General features: G+C 46.1%; 1 protein-coding gene across 2 annotated transcripts in view; it reads right to left on the reverse strand.

The window, feature by feature from the left end:
- SLC22A3 (solute carrier family 22 member 3) overlaps positions 1–16,195 on the reverse strand; it is a 94,685-nt gene that overhangs the window by 66,565 nt on the left and 11,925 nt on the right. The window lies entirely within an intron of this gene.

The following is a 16,195-nucleotide window of genomic DNA, read 5'->3' on the forward strand; positions in this document are numbered from 1 at the left end:
CTACAAATAACAAATGCTGGAGAGGGAGTGCCGAAAAGGGAACCCTCCTACACTGTTGGTGGGAATGTAAATTGGTGCAGCCACTATGGAGAACAGTATGGAGGTTCCTCAAAAAACTAAAAATAGAGTTGCCATATGATCCTGCAATCCCACTCCCGGGCATATATCAAGACAAAACTATAATTTGAAAAGATACATGCACCCCAATGTTCATAGCAGCACTATTCACAATAGCCAAGACATGGAGACAACCTAAATGTCCATCAAATGGGTAAAGAAGATGTGGTATATATATACAATGGGATATTACTCAGCCATAAAAAGAGAATGAAATAACACCATTTGCAGCAACATGGATGGACCTAGATATTATCATACTAAGTGAAGTAAATCAGACAGAGAAAGACAAATACCATATGATATCTCTTAGATGTGGAATCTAAAATATGACACAAATGAACATATCTATGAAACAAAAACACGCTCACAGATATAGAGAACAGACTTGTGGTTGCCAAGGGGGAGGGGGATAGTGGAGGGAAAGACTGGGAGTTCGGGGTTAGCAGATGTAAACTATTACATATAGGATAGATAAACAACAAGGTCCTATTGTATAGCACAGGGAACTATATTCAGTATCCTGTGATAAACCATAATGGAGAAGAATATATATATGTATAACTGAATCACTTTGTGTACAGTAGAAATTAACACCACTTTGTAAATCAATTATACTTCAATAAAATTAAAGTCTTTGTGCCAAAACTAAGCTTTCTCAACAGCCTCTGCAGATGGCCTCTTCCTCCATTTGTGTCTTGTTTTCACGTTATTTTTTGTTCTCTCGGTGGTTTGTATTTGAGAGCAGGAATAAGTGGGATTTGACAATAGAATTATTTTCATAACATTTCCAATTGATTAGAATCAGGAAAAGAGGCCTGAGAAAACAATCTCCGGAGAGTCTGGGCCAGGATTTTTGGTTAGAGCACTTCAAGAAAGTCTGGGACAATGGGATTATTGACTAAACTCCACCTGGAGAACACTGCTTTGCAAGTGTTTCCCTGTTGTGACTGCTGAGTTTATAATTATAATATTTGACCCGAAGCGCAGAACAAACTTTGTAATCTATATTACTCTGAACACTATTTCTAGCACACACACACACACACAACACACACACAACAGTGTATTTCCCAAAGTCCTTAAGATGCCCGGAACTGCCCTTGTCCAGGTGTTGGGGGTGTTAGAAGGAAGGCCTGAAAGGCATGTCAGCTCCTTTCCCAGGACTGAGATGCACTTTGGCTCTGTTGGTTCCAGGGCACAATTAACGTATCATCCAGGACTGCCACTCTAGTTCCTCATGGGACCCAAGACCACATTACCATTAGTTGTTCAAGGTCCCACATTGAAAATCTTTGCTTCTTACTACATTTTAAAAACAAATTGTTTTCCTTACGATTACTTGGAGCTATTGAAACAAACAAAAAAAAATGTAGATGGACTTCATGAAGACCCTGTTTTAAGGCTCCTTAAAGCAGATGTCAGCGAGGGTAGTGCCTTGAACACGCATTAACCAAATAAGCAGGACAGAGCAATACAGCAGCTCTGCAACCTGGCCATTTCAGTCTACACATCCAGGTGTTCAGGTGAATAAATATAGAGATGATGTCTCATCGTAGGTACTCTGGCAGGCTTCACATCTGGAATCTAGTGGCTGAAACTTATTTTTACTGACCCCTAACATTTACTGAGTACCCTACAGTCAAGCTTTCAATTAGTCGTATACACCATCTCATTTAATCCTCCCAGCAACCCTGTGAGGTAGACATGATTATTACCCTCATTTTACAGATGAGGAAACTTGAGATTAGGAAGATGAGGAAACCAGTTGGAGGTTACATGCTCGTCAGCAGGTGGGGAGGAGGCTGACCTGAAACATCTAACTCCTGACTCTACCCCCTCTGACACCCCATATGCCCCGACCTGCCACCCTTGCAGCCTCATACAAAGAAATGCAGTTTTAAAAAGTTGCTGGAATATACGTTCCTCATTTAAGCAGGTGCAAGAGATCATTCTTTAACTACTTTTACTTGGATAGATGTATACTGCAGCAAATATCCAAAACTCTCTTGTTCTGAGATTTTTTTTTAAACCCTTGGCATTTTTCTTTAAACAAATGTTTAATAATTACTTAGACTTCATTAAGCTCTCTCTTTTCAGTAAGTGAGCTATTTCCATCATATTTTTGCCAACTGAATGTTGCCTCATGCTTGCAGTAAAATTTTCTGCTACTGGCATAACGTTAAAAAAAGGTTGGTATCACACCATACTTTTGCTTTCTCTTCAAGCATTACTCTAGCAGTTTTATATTGCTCTTAGAACCAATTGCTTGGCGGGGGGCAGGGTAGGGGGAGTACAAGCTCTTGAGTACAAGAGGTATGCATCTTGGTCCTAAAATTATGTTTGTTTTGCAAAGGAAGGAAGGTTCTAGAGTAGAGTGTCACCTTGACTGTTTATGTCTTTTTATTGGCTCAGAGAAGGCTAAACAGCAGGAAAATAGATCATTGCTAAGACTGCACTTCTTATGTTGAAATGACAGGGCGTTTCCGAAGGGCGGTGGTGCTGACTGGCCACACTCACGTGGATCTGGCTGTCTGTGAGACCCCGCTTCGTGCCACATCAAAGGTCCTGGTCTGGTCTGATAAGTTTCTGGAGAGAGACGCTGCCACCAAGGTGTAAGGTGACCACGTGGTCTTTCTCACGTGCTATCCACCTACCCACTTGGGGAAGCGTTAGGTGCCAGACTTCCAAAGCGAGCCACTCAGGAAATAACGTGCGCCCAGTTGGTCTGTCCCTCCTGGTGTCCCTGGGAGGCAGAGATGCTCCAGCCACTGTCACTGCAGTGCTTACAAGTGAGGCTGGAGACGAGACACACATTCATTTATTTTAATTACTTAATTTTTAAACCGGAGGTTGGCACCCATCCTAGAAAAGGCCAAAACGGCCTTGCCGCTGCCAAGTCTTTTTCTCTTTCTTGTGTCTCTTCTCGATCCACATCTGCTCCAAACTGGATAGTGCAGCCCTCACCGACGAGCCCCACGGTCCCGGGACGGTGTGAGTCCCGGGAAACGCCCCTGTCAGAGGCCGGCGTCCTCTCGCTAACCTGGGGGGCTTTGGGTGACTTTGGGTAAGCCAGGGGAGAGTCCTCTGTCCTGCCAGATATGGCCACACTGATGGCACGTCCGGATCTTGTGCTCTGCCCAGCCTGAGAACAGCACAAGCAGCTAAGCACGGTGAAAAGACTTGTCTAGGAGGCTCCCGGTGCCAGGCACGTTGTCGTGAGAAGGGAGCAGGGCTGGGCTCCGGTTTGCTCGAAGCTCCCAGCTGAGCACCGGTGATGCAGTATGTGAAACAGAATACAAGGTGGAATGTGTTGAAATCTCACAAGAGAAACACAGAATGCTACGCGAGCACAAAGCAGAGAGAGATGCGGTCCAGCTGGGAAGTACGTGCCAGGAAAGGCTTTTGGAGGAGACAGTGTTGGAGCCGGGCCGTGAAGATCTGGTTGTATTTTGACACACAGAGATGAGGCGGAAGCCAAGGGAACAGGGTCACCAACGAGATACAGGATTACGCATGGGGCAGGATTGCAGTACGAAACTAGATCACAGAAAAATTGGACCGTGAGTCTTAATAGCAATGGGCATGTTGATAGCTCTATACGGTTTCTAAAGCATTTTATTATTGAGTATTCTATTTGATTCATACAAAATATGAACTTTTAAGATGCTTATCAGGTTTTATTTTCATGAAGCTTCAACCGAGGGAATAAATGCGAATGTATTTTAAACACTGTAAAATGTGACATGAAGTAAGACGTGAGTACCTACTACTAATGATTAGAACGTATTAGAGAGTATAGTATAACTAAGTCAAATGTACATGCTTTGATTAATTAAGGCCAGCTCCCTTCTAACCTAGCTTGATAGATAATAACGTAAGAGCACTGACAACACCTGGTTCTGACGCTGCATCTCCACTGCTTCCTGTGATTAGTTTTTAGAAAGATAGGGTTACAAGGGGACAGTCACATGGTTGCCCAGATATAGGACGACTGTGAAGAATGGACTAGAAAGCCTCTGAGCCTTCCTACCCAAGGCCACACATCAGGGAGCAGGGACGAGCGTTCCCGCTGTGCGTGCTCTGAACCCCTGCCCCACGGAATCGGTGTAAAACCGAGGCACTTTGCTGTACGGCAGAGATCGGAACCACACTGTAAATCAACTATACTTCAATTAAAAAAAAAAAGTGGTGGTTTTAAGTCACTAAGTTTTGGTGTAATTTCTTCTACAGCAATAGGAAGTGGAATTTCAACTTGATCTGCAATGGTTCCTTTCTTTTTAAAAAAAAAATCAAGGGCTTCCCTGGTGGCGCAGTGGTTAGGAATCCGCCTGCCGGTCCAGGGGACACGGGTTCGAGCCCTGGTCCAGGAAGATCCCACATGCCGCGGAGCAACTAAGCCCGTGCGCCACAACTACTGAGCCTACGCCCTAGAGCCCATAAGCCACAACTACTGAGCCCGTATGCCACAACTAGTGAAGTTCAGGCACCTAGAGCCCATGCTCCGCAACAAGAGAAGCCACCGCAATGAGAAGCCCGTGCACCACAACAAAGAGTAGCCCCCACTCACTGCAACTAGAGAAAGCCTGTGTGCAGCAACGAAGACTCAACGCAGCCAAAAATAAAATAAAATTAATTAATTTAAAAAAAAAATCAAAAGTAACTATGACAAAATGCTAACATTTGTTCATCTTGGGTGATGAGTGTGTGGATATTTGTTATATTTTTCTTTGAAAAATTTTATATTTTTTAATTGAAACGTTTACATGAAATACATTTGTGTTTCTAACATAAAACACCATTGTTGAAATTTCCAGTAAATCTCTAAGTGCTAGTGTTAAAAAGAAGAGATAGAGGGAGTTCCCTGGTGGCCTAGTGGTTAGGATTCCGGGCTTTCACTGCCGTGGCCCGGGTTCAATCCCTGGTCTGGGAACTAAGATCCTGCAAGCCATGCGGGCATGGCCAAAAAAAAAGAAAAGAGATAGAAAGCATTCCAAGAGACTCACGTGGAAAGCTACTGTATTTTACTTTGTTCATTTAAGGATTCAAAGATGGAGGTGAGAATATCATAAAGTAGTCGATGAACATCACAAGCACATCACGGGAATCGCTCTGATAATGGTCTACGTGGTAGTAAATTCTGATACTGTTTTCCATTACAGGCACGGCTCGTCTTATTGCACTTTGCAGATATTGTGTTTTATTACAGATTGAAGGTTTGTGGCCACCCTGCATCAAGCAAATCTATCGGCGCCCTTTTTCCAACAGCATAATTTTTTAGGTAAGGTATGTACATTTTAGGTTTTTTTAGACATAATGCTATCACACACTTAATAAACTACGGTGTAGTGTAAACATAACTTTTAAATGCACTGGGGAAACAAAGAAATTGTGTGACTCGCTTTATTGCAATATTTGCTTTATCGCAGTAGTCGTATGTGTGTACTTACAAATGAGTTAAAATTTTTCGTAATACTCTGGAAAATGTTAGCATGCTAGAGCAGCATTATTTACATGATTTTTTGGAAACATTAAAGGATTCTGACCTGACTAGGAAGGTTTAACAAGTAAACACAGGCATTCAGGGGTAATTTATCAATACACTCTGTCATGCTTTGAAGATTGTGTTGTTTACAGATGGAGCGTCACTGCAAAAGTAAAGAACAAAGGCAAAATGAAGTCATCACGATGAAAATCTCCCAAGAGCGTCCGCTTTCCACATAGGCACTGGGTAATCATGGCAACGGTGGAGCTAATGAAATACGTGACAGTTAAGCTAAGTTACTTGAACATTTTACTAAATAGAGTATTTTCTGCAGACCGTCTCCAGATTTGGGATCCAGGGTTCCTGGAAGTGAGCAGGAACGAGCAGACGGGGGAACGCCCAGCAGCGCCCATCTGTCTAAATGTGCTTGGCTTCAGCGGACACTGGACAGGGCAGCCGAAGTGAAACGGGAGACGGATTGGGACGCACAAAATGAGCACAACAGTGAAATGTGAACTGGTGACTCTGGCAGCAGGGTCACTAGGGAGTATGAATCATGCTCCTCCCTGGAGCACAGGTGACACTTTGGGGTTCCACGCAAGAGCACGAGCGAGGGCGAGCGAGCAGCACCCTGGGGTCTCCGGAGACCATGGCGGGGTGGGGGGGGACCGCACCGGCCGAGGGGAGGGTGAAAGGTGAGAATGGGGAGGCCGTGAGACTAGATAACCCTTTGAAGAAATGCGCTTATGAGGGGGAAATACGGGTCCTCAGCTGTGGGCAGATAACAGACATCGGGGAGGGGCTGTGTAGACCAGACACACTGGAGCGCATTGCAAGGCGGGCAAAAATGCTCGTGGAGGGGACAGGCTGGGGGCGGGGGAGGTAGCACTGGCCTGAGACGTGGGCAGGACCCAGCACGGGGAGAGACACACCGTCTGTGGGAAGGGATGCTGTGACTTCCAGCATGATGTGTCGTCAGGAGGAAAGGGTGGGAGCAGGTAAGGGTGCCTTTCTTGTTTTGGCGGCAGGACACGGAAGAAGCCTCTCGTCCTGGGTCTTCTGTTGTCGGGAAATGTAAAGGGAGGGGCTTTGCTGAGAGTGAGGGGCAAGGGGCAGGTCGTGGAGAACGAGAGGGAGAGAGGCTGAGGACCCGGCAGGAAGGCCAGGCGGTGCTGAGGTCCCGCGGCCGGGAGGACGGAGCCCCGAGATGCGGGGTGACGGTCCCGCACGGAGCTCCGCAGCCCCGGCTGCAGAACGGGACCTGGAATCTAAGTGGGACGGGGCTGGAGAGGAGGAAGGGTCCATAGCGGGGGGGTGGGGGGGGCGCAGGGGCCTGCGGAGGCTTGGGGAGGGGCCTGCGCACCTCGCTCACCTGGCGCCCCAGTGCCTACGACCCACCTGGCACACACCGGCCACTCCGTAGCCACCGCCTCTTGAAGGCAGGGCTGGGCATCCCCGGTGACGGCCGTGGCTTTCCGGGGGGACCGGTGGGCGGAGGACGGGGAGTAGCAGGAGGCCTGGCCGGGGCAGAGGAGCCTCCGTGCAGCAGAGGAAGGTTCGATGCCATCCGAACATCAGGCAGGGACGTGCGATCAACGCCGGATCGAGGCACCTGAACTGTTTCATAGACAAGAGTCTTGATCGCTCTCTGAATAGAAAGTGCTGTGACCAAGATGACGTTTTCCTAAGACCCATTTAGAGCTGCGCAAGCTGGACCGGAAGGGGAAACACGGCTGTGAAAGAAACGCAGCCAAGGAGCAAGGAACTGAGTTTCTGCGAAGAACCAGACTTCACGGGAACTTGACTTGAAGACGGCCCTGTGTGAGGCGAGCCAGTCATCATCACAATGGAAAAGTCATTAGCTAAAGCGAACCTCCTTCTGGACCAGGGGCTCCTCACAGTGGGACCCCGGCACCCCCAGCATCAGCAGCAACGGGGGAACCTGGAAATGCGCATTCTCAGGCCCGACCCCACACCTGTTGACTCAGAAGCACTGGGGTGGGGGCCAGCAAGCTGTTTTCACAAGGCCTCCTGGTGACTCTACACTTTGAGAGCCACTGCTCTGGAGGCAGATGGCAGGGACAGGACACTGGTTTGGGGTGAGGTTGGCCTCAGGACAAAGCCAACTCTCACACTGTTCTGTCTTGGGCACATCACACAGGTGTTCCCAGCCTCAGAGATTCCGTCCTTTGGAAAATGGGAAAATAACCCTTCCCTCATAGGCTATTTTGATGCTGATGATAATATATTCAAAGCGCCTGGAACATACCTAACTACTATGTTTTTATGATCGAAAATAAATTCGGTAATCAAAATGGCCCCCAAGAGTACATAATCTCAGATAGACACATAAATTAATGGTTCATGAATCAAGTAAATGTATCTTGTCACTTAGTAAAAAAAAAAAAATCACTAATATAAAACAATATGAACTGGATAAGGCAAAATATAACGTAGTCACTAAGACATTTAAACAGACGCTAGCTATTAAAAGGGAGGTCAGATGAAATCTTAGTTCCTCTGAATGGAGCAATCGCCTTTTTGGCGATTCGGGTCAAGGGAGGCAATTATAGGTTTCACGAATCCACTTCACCCGCTTCGCTTTCTGATCCTGCGCTGAGCGAAGGAAAGTCCTTTTGTCATTTTATGACAGTTTCCAGGCTGGGTGAGTTTGATGCCAGAGGCTTTTATTCTCCCCCAAGCTGTCTTCTCTGAACAGGCCTCCTCTTTTCTGAGAGTCTTTTCATTCACATAAGCAACTAGTAAACAACTAGTAAAGCAACTTTGGGTAAGAGATCATCAATAAAGTTCTTTCACTAACTAGAAGCTTTCACAGCCTCTGTCTCTAGTGGGCCTTGCTGAGAAGGAATCTGGTGCCTCTTCCTTTGCTGAAAACCCACTGTCATTTGCATGCTTTAATTTCCAGGTTTGACTTGTTTCTCAGCAATCCCATCAAGCTGAACAAAATAACTATAGTTCCTTTGAACACTCTGCATGCATTCTCCTCGTCAGTTTTTAATGTAGCACGACCATAAGTTAATTCAGCTTTATCACTACTTCAGCACCATCTTTGGCAAAAGAATATCTCGATTAGTTAAGAGAAAAGTGTAAGCAGCCGTAATTGCAAGCTCTCTCCTTCAAGACCTCTGTGTAGCAGTCCCTACTTTCAATCATCAATTTGCCATGCAGAGATTTTTAAGTACACGACTGAAATCATGCAATATGCACACATTGTTATCTCAGCCTCTTGTTTTAACTTATAATTGCATCATAAACATTTCTACATTATTATTTGTCAATTCAGTTTTATCATCCCTGTCATATTGTATCAAATGGGTACATTCTGTTTATTTAACCATATTACACATCTGCATTGTTCACAGCTCTTTATTATTATACATCTTGTGAATCATTCTTTCTACTTGTGGAGTGCTCGGGATGACCCACTGTCCTGGTCTGCCGGGGTTTCTCCCAGCTTTAGCGTTGAAAGTCCTCAGTCACAGGGAACCCCCTCAATGCCAGGCAATCTGGGACAGCTGGTCACCCTAAGAGAGCCCCAAGCAGAAGAGGAAAGTGGCGGCTGGCAGGCAGAGCACGGTACCATAAGGGGGAAACTCCGCAGACAAAGGGGGGATGCAAGGCAGCCCCCTTGCAAGGGCACAGGGAGGGGGTGGGCATAGGGAGTCTGACATAAGGGTGAACCAAAAGTGGGGGCGTGCAGATGTCTGGAAACAGGGAGGCAGAAGGCCACTGGGCGTGGCCCTACTAAGGTTTCGGGACAGAGTCTGTGCAGGAGCTAACGATCTGTTGGCACCACGTCGCACTCTCCCTGCCCCCTCCGGTCTCCTAGACGCCACCTGCCTCCTGAGCTGGCCCATGGGAGCTCTGATCACCTGACGCAGGCCCCTCCCAGCTCCTGGCCTCCTGCGCCTCTGGGCTCCACCTGAAAGCGTGAGGGAGTTAATGCCTGGGAGGCAACATCTGACCCCTAGGAGGCAGAACCCAGGGTACGTTCTTCCTCCCTTTTCCCTCCCCAGCTCTGTCCCCCACCCTCTACTCAGCTTCTCGGGGGTCAGTTGCACAGGGGCTTAGAGGATGCAGCGGTGAGGGGTCCACTCCCTTCTCCCCGACCTCACCTCCCTGCCCCCGCTTCTGCGCCCTGGCTGCCCTGAGACGTAAACTAGCACATACGCCCTGTCTCAGGCTCTGCTGTGTGGGGAACTCAGATGAAGACAGTACCTCCCTGGAGAACCAAAGGACAGTGGGAAAAGGGCCAAGTAAAAAAGAAAGTGATGACGGATCAAAGCATCTCGTTTCAGGATGACTTGCAGATTTGTCTAGTCATGACTTCCAGAACCTAGTCCCCCAGAAGATTCTGAACAATATCTGCCACCTCGTCTTCCTAACTAGGAAGATTATGTGATCACTGAAGACAAAAGTGATGCCTGAAATTCTCTACCTGAGAACACATAAAAGCATAATAAAAACTATGGATTAACTAGAATGCAATATTGGGAATGCACTACTGGACTTGATGATTGAATGATGACATTTTATATGAGACTTTTGAGATGGAAACTGAGAGACATCTTCCATGTGACATCCTCAGGAAAGGCCTCCATCCACGCCCCAGTCAGTGGTCTGCATCCGAGGACACAGCATCCCCAGGTGAAATCATCAGGTCTACTGACCTTCAGCAGTGCTGCCTCTGATTCCCACAGGCAGACAGCTCTGGGGAAGTCTCAGGTCAGCTGTCACAAGAGGATAAAGAAATCTGCAGGCTCAGCACACATCAGATGCATTCAGTCTATAAAGTGCAAATCTACGCATACGTTGACTTTCAAAGATGTTTGGTTGTGTACTGAAATTTAACACGAAGCTGAACAAGCCTCAGGAAAGGACGCTCCCAACACCTTCCCAAAAAAATGTCTTATATACCATCATAAGGGAAGCTGACACTCCAACTTCTGAGTTTTAAAACATTTTTGTTGGGCTTCCCTGGTGGCGCAGTGGTTGAGAATCTGCCTGCCAATGCAGGGGACACAGGTTCGAGCCCTGGTCTGGGAAGATCACACATGCCGCGGAGCAACTAAGCCCGTGAGCCACAAATACTGAGCCTGCGCGTCTGGAGCCTGTGCCCCGCAACAAGAGAGGCCGCGACAGTGAAAGGCCCGCACACAGCGATGAAGAGTGGCCCCCGCTTGCCGCAACTAGAGAAAGCCCTCGCACAGAAACGAAGACCCAACGCAGCCAAAAATAAGTAAATTAATTAATTAATTAAAAAAAAAAAAAACATTTTTGTTAAGTTGGTTGTTTTGATTAAAATATAGAATTTTGGATCTGGAAGGGATCCTGGGGAATATTGATCCTGTATCTTTTCAAACATTATTTTAGAAGCAGAACTCTATTTCCCATGTTAAAAACAAAACAATCTTAACACCAAAATAAAACTGATAAAAGTAAGATTACTCTCCTGAAGGGGGCAGGTGTTGCAATGTCTAGGGTCACCAAAACAGTCTGAAATCCACTAACCTAGATCCTAACTACATTTCTAGGTTATTGGCCAATTCATTCAATAGGCCAGGGCCTGGGGTGATTTCTAAGGCATCTTACAAGACCCGTAAGTATCTTGGGTAGAAAAATCCATTTCCTTCTTTTTACCCCTTTGTCTCTTTTGAACCTCAAGGGCAGAAGGTTGAGTTAATTATAATGTATTATAATCATTGGTTATAAAAGACCCCTGTCTTATTTTATTTATTTATTCTATTTTGTCCCTATTCCTATTCCCATCCCATCCCCACAAAGGAACCATCCTGATGTGTTAAGGTATATCTTTTGTTTGCATTCTTGCAGAATCTACATATTTTTAATTTCATGTAAATGGCACAACTTTCCTGATGCTTGTTCAGATTCTTTGTGTTAAATTTCAGTATACAACGAAACACCTTTGAAAGTCAACGTATGCGTAGGTTTGTCTCCAACTCCTTGCTGCCCAAATAATGCTGCAGTGAACATACCTGCCTCCTGATAGATTTGAGATTTTCCTTTGGGACTCAGGCATGGGAGTGGAATTGCTGTGTCACAGTATATGTTTGTGGACACCTAATTTGTATCAGTAGTTTCAGATTGCTCTTGAGAACAGCTCCACCTGCCCTCCAGCAGTAGACCTGAAATCTACCAACAGTTGGCACCACAGGGCTTTTTGGTTTCTAACCAGCCTAACAAGGGTAAAGTGCTATCTTGTTTGTATCTGCATTTCTCTGATGATGAGTGAATCTGCATGGCGTCCTATGCTGAATGGCCTTTTGGGTTTTCATGAAAATTGTCTATATCCTTTGTCAATTTTGCTACAAGGCTGGCTATCTTTTCCTTGGTGATTTATGGAAGTCCCTTTCATATCCTAGAGCTATCAATTAATCTCTTGTTGGTTCCGACATCAAAAATATCTTTTCCAATTCTCCCATCCTGCAACGCCTGACTTGGGGCAAATTACTTAATCTCTCTGCACCTTCCTTTCCTTCTCTACAAAACAGAGATAACAGCCCACGCCTCACAGCGTGTGTGAGGATTAAATGAGTTCACTATGTTTTAAATAGTTTAAATAGTTAAAACATAAAACATTATGTTTTGGGGCTTCCCTGGTGGCGCAGTGGTTGAGAATCTGCCTGCCAGTGCAGGGGACACGGGTTCGAGCCCTGGTCTGGGAAGATCCCACATGCCGCGGAGCAACTAGGCCTGTGAGCCACAACTACTGAGCCTGCGCGTCTGGAGCCTGTGCTCCGCAACAAGAGAGGCCGCGATAGTGAGAGGCCCGCGCACCACGATGAAGAGTGGCCCCCGCTTGCCGCAACTAGAGAAAGCCCTCGCACAGAAACGAAGACCCCAAACGAAGACCTTAGTCAAAAATAAATAAATAAATAAATTTTAAAAAAGCATTATGTTTTAATGTTGTCAGGTAATTAAAGAGAAAATCAGGTTTCTAAGCAGGAAAGGTATGTCAATAACTATCAGGTTACATGTAGTATATTATAGTATGGCTTTCTGTCCCTATTGGGTATTAAGCTACTTTCATGGATTACATTGTAGTGTCTATTCAGTGTCAGGAGAACTGGGTTGCTTAATGCATAGAACAACTAAGCCCAAATTTATCTCAACCCCAAACTGAATCTCAATATTCATAATTCCTGCCCCACCATCACTGCCCTGTGTTCATTTCATAGATTTCAGGGGCAGAGGGGAGTCTTTCGGTCTTTTCTCTAAGGCCAGATTCTCATGACAGGCCAAGCAAACTGTGACATGATAGGGCCGTTGCAAACTGCCCAAAAATGTGAAGCAAATTTGTGTAATTGACCCAACTAGAACATAGGCGTGAGCCACACCGGTGGTTTTCTAACCACAGCATCTTTAGAGAAACTTTTGCTTTCCAGATTTACTGAAGGATTTCTTGTGCTTGTGAATAAAACGCGCAATGGAGAGAGCTTTGTGTTAGAATGATGTTTTAGTTCTTTTCACAATCTCTCAATCAAACTGGGGCTGGAGAGGAGGCAGCGGGCAGAGCTGTCGGTCTGCCTCTGAGCGACGACCGTGGAGCGTAACCCCGCCCAGATCCATAGGGGCCCGAGGGAGGTGAAGAAATGGAAGCTCGGGACCTCTTGCCAAAGCTTGTAGCTGTGAGAATATATTCTGGGTCTTTTCTTAGTCTTTATTACTGGATCCAGCTGTACCAGCTCTAGGGAGGTGATCCCTGCCATGTCCCTTGGGGCTGGAATCTCAGTGTTCTGCCCAACAAAAGCTTCTAGGGGTTTGCCCCTAATTCCCAGACCCAAGCTGCCTCTCTGAGTGGACTTCCACAATATCTGTAACCAACAACTGCAGTATCACCAGTCACGTAGCACTTAGGTTGGGCAGACAACTGGATATGCACTTTGCATGCGTTATGTACATAAGCCTCCCATCAGCTCCACCCAGCAGCGATTATTCCCCTTTGGTAAGAACCTGAGCTCGGAACAGTCTCAAACTAAGAAATCTGCCCGTGTTCACACAACTAGTAATCCTGTGTTCTTAGCCACTTCCTTGCCTTACAGATAGGCACAATGAACCAGTTCTGATCTACAAGTTGATCATTTCTTCACAGTATTTTGCAACAATCAATGGTCATTATCTAATTGTCTATATAGTGGATAAAGACATAGGTAGTTTTACTTTGTTTTGTAATGCACTTGGTTTGATTTAAAAATCAAAATTCTTCTGGAAGTGCCCTATAGACATACATACTGGGTAGGGGAGCGTAGCCATCTGACAGGATGCTGGCTGGCGGACAAATGGAGGCCTTAGGTAAATGTGTTATTACCATTATTACCAAGTAGCTGAGACACAGAAAGAGCAAGATTCTCTGTGGGAAAGGTTCTTGGAACAATTTCCTTTACACTACAGAAACTCTGAAATTTATCTCTTTATTTAATTTTTTTAAAGTCGATGCCAAATTAATTTTCATTACTTTCCATTTAATTTTCTCTTCTGCCCTGGATATTTAATACTGTCAATTGTCCACGTGACTTCCCTATGAGGGTTTGCTTTGAAACCCTAATTTGAGGACAATGAAAGGGCACTCATTTCTCAATAAATGTCTCCAAAACATTGCTCTTCAAGAATTATCCATATTAAAAGCCCACACTGCCTTCTCCACGGTCCTTGGATTCCCATAAATGTGCTACCATCAATCTTCAGAAAAAGAGGTTCTGGTGCCTAGGCCCCTCTGTTTATGTCTGAGAGGCATCAGCTTACAGCATCCCTCCCTGGGGGCAAGAGACACACATGTCGTCTTTCATCTTGTGCTGTCGGCGGCCACACGACGCTTCCAGCTGGCAGAAGCCCGTGAAATCAGAGCCACTCTGTGCGTCCGAGGGGCATAAGCCACCCCTGGGAAAGGCATCTGAGACGTGACGCTATCGAGCAGAGAGGATGATGAGAGGGTGTTTGCTGTTCTCCAGGGGGAAGCCTTCATCACACACCTGGGAGTGGGCCCACCCGCTTCACATGAGCACCGTCGACAATGGATGCTCTGTCATCTCTCAGGAGGGGCGCGGTACCCTCAGCCCCCCGAGGAGGTGGGCTCCAGAGACTTCACAACACCAACAGCAAAAGCTTTCAAAGCCCTCAGAAGTCACCAATGCCAAACTGTCTCACGGGTCCCCCTGTCCTAAGAATCAAGACAATGTTCTTTCCTCTGGGCAGCAGGGCCTGCTGCGGCCCTAGCTCCATCCAACTCTTATAAAGGCCTCACTTGGGTCTCTCACACTGGACACCGCTGTGCTGAAGGCATTTCATAGAAAATCACCATTTTACCAAAGCCGCCCCCGTGTTATACAAGCAGTAATAAAATTAACTTTTCACTCCATAAAAAATAAAATTGCATTCTAGACTATGATATACAAATTTGTCTGACATGTGAAACTCTCATGTCTGCATTATGAAGCCAAGAAAAATTAAACAATTATATTCCAACAACTGCTAAAATAGCTGACATCCACCCAGGAAGAAAATGTCTCCCGTCATTTTGGGGAGGAGAGCAAGACGGCTGGTTTGCAGTTTCCTGCACAGGAACCGGAATCACCGGTCAGGAGGCATGTGTCTCACTTCTCACCTTATTTGAAGCCTCCAAATTTCATCCCTGAACTATTTTCTAAGAAACAAGAAAACACAGTCTCCCACACTTATTTGTAGGTTTTATGACCAATCAATACAACACAATTTAACAACAAAACCCATAAAAGAAAGGTTATATACTCCCTAAACAGACACAGTCTTGTCAGAATTACTTTCAAATACTTAAATGTCTTAACACTTAAGTGTTAAGTTTAATGTTAAAGCGTTAATAATCAGATAACTGAGGCCAAAGCGGGTGAGTGCGGACAGGCTTGTGAAGCTCCGGTTTGTATTTCCTCATGAGTGTCTCAACTTTCTGGTCCCAGTGATGGCCATTAACATGGAAATCCAGAGCCCCACCTGTCACTTGCTCATCTCTCCTACTCTGGCCTGTAACTATCCAACAGGGAGGTCCCCTGTCTCAAAAGACTGGGTTTGACAGCAGAATAATCACCTTCGTTTCTGAAGTCCAAGCTTGTCCCCATCCTGCCTCCCTCGGGTGGTTTCCACTGTGTAGGTGGCCCAGGGCGTGTCTCCTCCTCACATTCCCCATGAAGCTCTAGGGTCTACAGCAGATGTTACAGAGGGCAGGACGGGCACCTGCTCCAGAATGTGGCCACACCCGTGCCATCACCCTCTCCTCTGTCCACACGGTTCACAGCACGCCCGCCAGGAAGTAAGGTGTCCTGGGGAAGAATCCATCCTGATTTCCGGAACTGAACACCTCCAGCTTTTAAGTTAGCTTCATCCCAAGCCACTTTCCCACTCTTGTATGGATATGGCAACCCCAAGTTCAGGGTCAGGAATTAAATACCTGAAAATGAACTTGGCTGCAGAATGATAGAGGTAGAGGAACCTTGGAAATCCATTGACAATTGACTACTCCACTCAGATAAGGAAACAGTGGTCCAGGGATGTTACCTGTCACCCCCAGTCACTCACATTGAC

Source organism: Eubalaena glacialis, chromosome 12, assembly GCF_028564815.1.
Source record: "Eubalaena glacialis isolate mEubGla1 chromosome 12, mEubGla1.1.hap2.+ XY, whole genome shotgun sequence".
Lineage (NCBI taxonomy): Eukaryota > Metazoa > Chordata > Mammalia > Artiodactyla > Balaenidae > Eubalaena > Eubalaena glacialis.